The sequence below is a fragment of the Doryrhamphus excisus genome, chromosome 9, assembly GCF_030265055.1.
Source record: "Doryrhamphus excisus isolate RoL2022-K1 chromosome 9, RoL_Dexc_1.0, whole genome shotgun sequence".
In the NCBI taxonomy this organism is placed as follows: domain Eukaryota; kingdom Metazoa; phylum Chordata; class Actinopteri; order Syngnathiformes; family Syngnathidae; genus Doryrhamphus; species Doryrhamphus excisus.
Genome location: NC_080474.1, coordinates 14,463,744 through 14,470,042, shown reverse-complemented (window position 1 = coordinate 14,470,042; position 6,299 = coordinate 14,463,744).

Here is a 6,299-nt window from a genome sequence, read left to right as displayed (position 1 = left end):
TAAAAAAAGTATATATTTTAACAAGGCGGCCCTTTGGACACATTTGTAGACATGGAGCAGATCAGAGGCAGTATCGTGTTTATAAGGAAGGAGACTGTTGTACTTCATGACGTCATGAAAGTTGTGACTTTAAAAGCGCCTTTTTTCTCAGAAGTGGAAGAGAGGACAGATTTTTGTCATGTTTGCTGTTCATTAACAAGCTCCAAGGACACATATCATTGTTAGAACATCATTAAAAAGTTCTGAATTGCATAATTGAAGTGTAAAAATAAGTTAATCAATGTAAATACAAAAAGTGTACTATGATACTGGATACTTTGAATCTGATTTGAATGTCATTTTCTATATTTCTATGTCTATTATGTATATATTCTTTCTCGTGGCCATCTCCTCTTTGTAGAGAAAAAGACACAAAATTTCAAAGCTAAACACACCGAAATTCATCTTATAGTGCCCCTTCAACTGTGATCTTATGAGGTATGCTGACATGATGCATAGATAGCTCCAACTTCAAGACTTATCTGCACAAAACTTTGGTTGAATTCCAAATTATACAACAAACGACATGAGCTAGACAGGTGTTCAGTTAAAAGTCCAGCATGGTGTAGTCCAACGTTACATCACTATGTGGTCCTGGTATTAAAAACTATGAAGGCACACAACAGTCAACTTTTGGGGGACACATGCAAACAACTGTCAGACTGTTTTTAACACACTCGACATAACAGTTATCCATCATGAAATTTCACAGTATGAAGAGAGTACCTCGGCTTCACTCTCCATTAGTAGCCCTTGGCGAGAGGTTGGTGTTGCAGGGGTCTCTAAATAGAAATGACAGAGGTAAATATTTCCGTAAATGGGACTCACAGGGGAGATGTGTTTGACCACATGTGCCCAGACCAGCGCAGGTCTTGACGGGTGTCATGTTAAATCCTAGACATCCGACTGACAGTTGGATGGAACTGGAACTAAATGATCATGTTGGAATTGTTGCAAGTGCACTCAAAAAAAATTGTTTTTTTTCTGCATGTAAAACTATTATTATAAAACTACTAAGTGTTTTCTGTTAACATTTTTTCCATTTATTAACATTTACTTACAAAAAGCTCAGTTACTTTATTCCACACAGACAATCAAAGTAAATATTACAAGGGACTGGCGACCAGACCAGGGTGCACCCCGCCTCTCAAGCGACAGCTTGGATAGACTCCAGCATGCCATGACCCTCGTGAGGATAAACGGTATAGAAAATGAATGAATGAATGAATGAGTAACATTTATTAGCATATCACTTTAAAGCTTCATAAAGCTTCACTTAAAAATTTAGTTTTTACTTATGCCGTACTTGCAAATGATTTCAATTTATTTCAAGTAATCCCTACTTATTTATTAAAAACATCCTACAGAAATATATTAATAAATATATGCCATATTATCCAGTGTATTTTTCTTAAACATTCAACCTAGCGGTGTAGCTAGTTTATTAGTCTACATCTAATCTTGTGATTTTTATTGTACTTCAGAATTACAAATAATCTTTTAAGTACTGTATTAGCAAGTCAGTAGCTCATTGGTGAGCAGAAGCCGATCACTCGTTATATAGGAACTCTCCAAGATCTTGTCAAACTAAATAAATTTGACATAAATTACATGTTATTTTAAGCAATTATATTGAGTAAACCATAAAATACTCAATGTAAGAGTCTGACTTGTGTTAAAATCATCACACAGCAAATTAACACTCAAATAATAATTCATTATAATAACAATATAGGCTACAAGACAGGTACCAGATACGAATTTAAAATAAACAGCTGCCATTTTAATACAATGCATTAGTCTCAGCATAGCAAGTCATTAGCCAATGGCAGCCATAGGTATCGAGCAGCCATGCTTGGCGGGCCACCAAGAGTTCACTTTTCAGAGTTCACAGAGATGAGTGCCTCTGACATTACCATTTGATTCTAGAGATCCTACTTAAATAAATATGACTAAAGTCTTGTCATTTAAATTTACATAACAAAAACAATATGCAACATTTCCTACCGACTACACATTAATATTAGTCAACAAAGATTTTTTTCAATAAACAAATTAACTACGACTCACATGGTTTACATGTATAACTAAAGTAACATTTACTGTAACAAAAAAACACATTTTTCCAGTGTAGGCTGTGATTGGCTGGCTATACCCCATCCCTTGCCCAAGAGTCAACTGGGATCGGCATACATTATTGACGCCAACCAAGGTTCCGCTGTATATGTAAAAAGTACACATTAGCTTTGGACCCTAAAAGTGCAAAAGCACTTCTAATCTGTCTACATTTCAGCATCAAGGCTAGATTTTGAACTACACACTTCTACTACACAACTGTGGCACCTTTGGGCTAACAATTAGTAAGAAATACTATATATATAATATATATGTTCAGCATATATCCCCATCAATTATTGCCCAGGTGTATTGAACATGACTTTCTAAGCATCTGAGGCCCACTTTAATTGTTGATATTCACCAACCTCCAGCTCTCACACTGAGAGGTGCAGGCTAATCTCTCCGGGTGACCCCCCCATTGCCTGTCATTCTATTTCCTAAACCCCCTTCCCTTCTGGAAGCCTGCATTAAACATAAAGACCGTGCATGGATGAGTGAGTCAACAAATTACCACAGCCAATAAACAGGCTTAAAATGATCTGGCCGTCTAGCCTTCTTTGCTCCACTGTCCCCTATTAGTTTTTTTTTTTTTTGTTTCAGGCTTTTAAATAAACATGATCTTTGCTTATTGCATTTCGTTAGTCGGAGCGTCACTCCACCGCATGGTTGACTGCTTGTGTCCATCAAGTGGAGCAGGAGCCGGTCCGGCTTTGAAATCCTTAGCTATAACACACATGAAACTGCTACAGCTGTTGGTCTAACCTTTGAGTGTCTCCTAAGGAGCGCAGTGATATTTGCACTTAATAAAATTATGCCTACCGGGAGAATATGCCGCTGACATTTGCCATTTGTCAAGTTGAGGTGGCAGTGAGGCTTTATGACTCATTAGTGTGTGTTTGTGTGTGTAACAGAGAGACTTGATGCAGCCTGCAGTCATCTCTAGACAGAAATACACTGTATGTTTTTTATGTCACCCTTTTTACCTTGAAATAAATCATTCTATAAGTAGTCATGCCTTGAACAGTCACTGGAAGCATGAACTGTCATGTACATACTCATGAAAGGTGATTCACAAGAGAAGACACGTGGGTTGCAACCAAACTAGCGGTACTATTTAGTAGTTTCAGCAAGAATTATTGAATACAAAACTGAAAATGGATGAAACGCCATTGGCTCCGACACTACCACTGCTGAAAGAAATGGAGGTCTGGCAAATTGTCCATGCTTTTTTTCCTTCTGCTTTTTTTGTTCGATCAGGTCTCATCCCAAATTGCCAAATCTGTCGGCTCCAAGCCAAAAGCTCTGTCTTCGCCATGCACACGCATATGCTAATGCCGGAGTTTTCCACCTCAAACCTCAGTTTGAGTGTGGACAAGAAGCCGAAACACCTTACAAAAGTATGCATTTTTTTTTATCTGACATGGACAGGGCCTTAAAAATATGTGTTAGAATTTTAGCATTTCTGAAAAGTCTAAATAACCACATTAGATGGAGCTGCAAAAACGCCTGAAGTTTGTTAATACATAAATGACCTTAACATTAACATTAATATCCATCTCCAGCTCGTCTTCATTTCTAAAACTACGAGTAGCTTATTTTTCTAGGAAAAGACAGGAAGTACAACTGGAGGTAGTAGAGATGAGGATGATGAGATCCTCATTGGGAGTGACCAGGATAGATAGGATCAGGTATGAGTACATCAGAGGTACATGACAGACTGAGATGGTTTGGGCATGTCCAGAGGAGAGATAGTGAATACATGGGTAGAAGGATGCTGCGTTCAGAGCTGCCAGGTAGGAGGCGTAGAGGACAACCAAAGAGGAGGTTTATGGATGCAGTGAAGGAGGACATGAGGGTAGTTGGTGTGAGAGAGAACCAATGCTGAAGACAGAGTTGGATGGAGGCGATTTATTTGCTGATTTGCAAAAGAGAAAGAAGAAGAGTAGCTTACCTTTCTATGAAATTCAAGACGTAAAAAAAACTGAAAAGTGAACATGATTCCCTTGCGCTCACAATCTCTTCTGTCAATAACATTGACATTAAGCATTCCCTTAAATCACATTGCCGCATGAATTATGTGCTTTCCCCCGTAATGACACATTCATTTTATGCTCCCTGCTCCCAAACTACCATATGTACGCACAATTTAGCATAATAGCAGAATTAAAATGAACACAAAATGATAAGGTAATGTCTCACCAAGGGCTTCAGTCACATTAAAAACCCTTTCTCAGTGATCTGTAAGATTGCGCTCTGTGGGGAAATGTAATTGTTTGAGCACAGCACCCCCTGTAGGTATGCATTATTTTGTGCTAATAATACCCTCAGTGTGCCCAGAAAAAAAGTCTTAGGTAGCTTTTCACTGCAATTACAGGCCTTTCTGCTTTGATTGTTGGGTAATTGAATGGGTTGAGGCATGTGTAATTTTTCTCTCTGTGAAATTTCCACCCATATTTCAAATCTGGGCCTTCCACAGCAGACAAAGCTTCAGTTACAGTGTAATTAAAGGAGCCAGGTGTAGAAGTGGGGAAGCGGGTCACCAGACTGAATGGGACTGATTAGCCATTTAGTGAAAATTAGATTTTTATGCCTTAGACAAAAAAGCTGCTTGCTCAGTGTTCGGTCGGGTGGCTTTCAACTGTGCTGAAGATGAGCTGCACCAAAAATGATTTTTTTTTTTTTGGGGGGTGGGGGGTGGGGGGTGGGGGGGGGGGTGACATGTAATAAAAGGGGAGGTGCATGTTATGCGTGAAATATGAAATATTTTAATTACACTTTAACTATGGGTGAAAGTTTGACATAGTATAGTTTGGGTTGGAACAATAAAGAGTCTAATAAAAAGTATCTCAGTTGTGAACATTAACCCCAGTGAGGAAGATTGTATAGTGTTCATTCAAAAAACTACAGTTTGTTCCCTTTCCTTTTCAGCATTAAATCCAATAATAGTATTTCGGTTTAATAAAAATAGTTGTTTCGGGGTTGACTGATTATTAGTCAACAAAATGCATTCTGAAGCAAATGTTATTATTGGCAGGAATTAAGTATTTTCAAGCATAAAACATCTCTAAATGAACTAAGTGTCGCTGTATTTATTTTACAATTATTTAGCTAACAAAAGGTGGCCGAGTGGTTAGCGCGCAGGCCACACAGCTAGGAGACCTGGGTTTCAATCTCTCTGGCATCTCTGTGTGGAGTTTGCATGTTGTCCCCATGCATGCGTGGGTTTTCTCCGGGTACTCCGGTTTCCTCCCACATTCCAAAAACATGCTAGGTTAATTGGCGACACCAAATTGTCCATAGGTATGAATGTAAGTGTGAATGATTGTTTGTCTATATGTGCCCTGTGATTGGCTGGCGACCAGTCCAGGGTGTACCCCGCCTATCGCCCGAAGACAGCTGGGATAGGCTCCAGCACCCCCGTGACCCTCGTGAGGAAAAAGCGGTAGAAAATGAATGAATGAATGGATCCATTGGGATGGAAATCATGCACCAAAACATCATTAGTATTGATGTAAATAAATAGAAAATTGGCAATAAACTGGACAGTAAAGTTGAAAAAGAGTAAAGGAATTTATGTTTGGACTCCCTCTACATTTGCAAAGTAGTTGGCTTTAAATCCACTGTAGCAAGTGGACAATGGTAAACATGAGGTCAGACACTAAAATATGCTAACAGAACAAGTATGCAATGTCGCATCTTGTCACACAATGAGCCAAAATGTCACTGTGCACCCAACCTCCCGCCAAAAGCCAAAAAGCCAAAAAGCCAAAAAGCCAAAAAGCATGAGGTCAAAAACAGCTGCGTCCAGTGGATGAATGCCAAGCGACTTGATTGGAAAATGAGCATGAGTGCTCTGCTTTTAATGTATTTTAATCAACACATTATGCCAGTTTTTAATTGCTTTTTCCACCTGCTGATAAAATAATGTGATACTTTTTTAATTGTTGTATTAGTTGTAGTAGCCATCTGCGTGGAATCGCACGAACGAGATAAGGCCCAGACCTGGACCTGGTGTGGACGCTGACATGCCTCATAGGAGGCTAAAAACCAAAGGGATTGAGGAGGTGTGAGACTTCACAAAGTAAATATTGGAATTGTTTATTCACTCAATTGAGCACCAGACATCCACTTGAAGTGAGGCG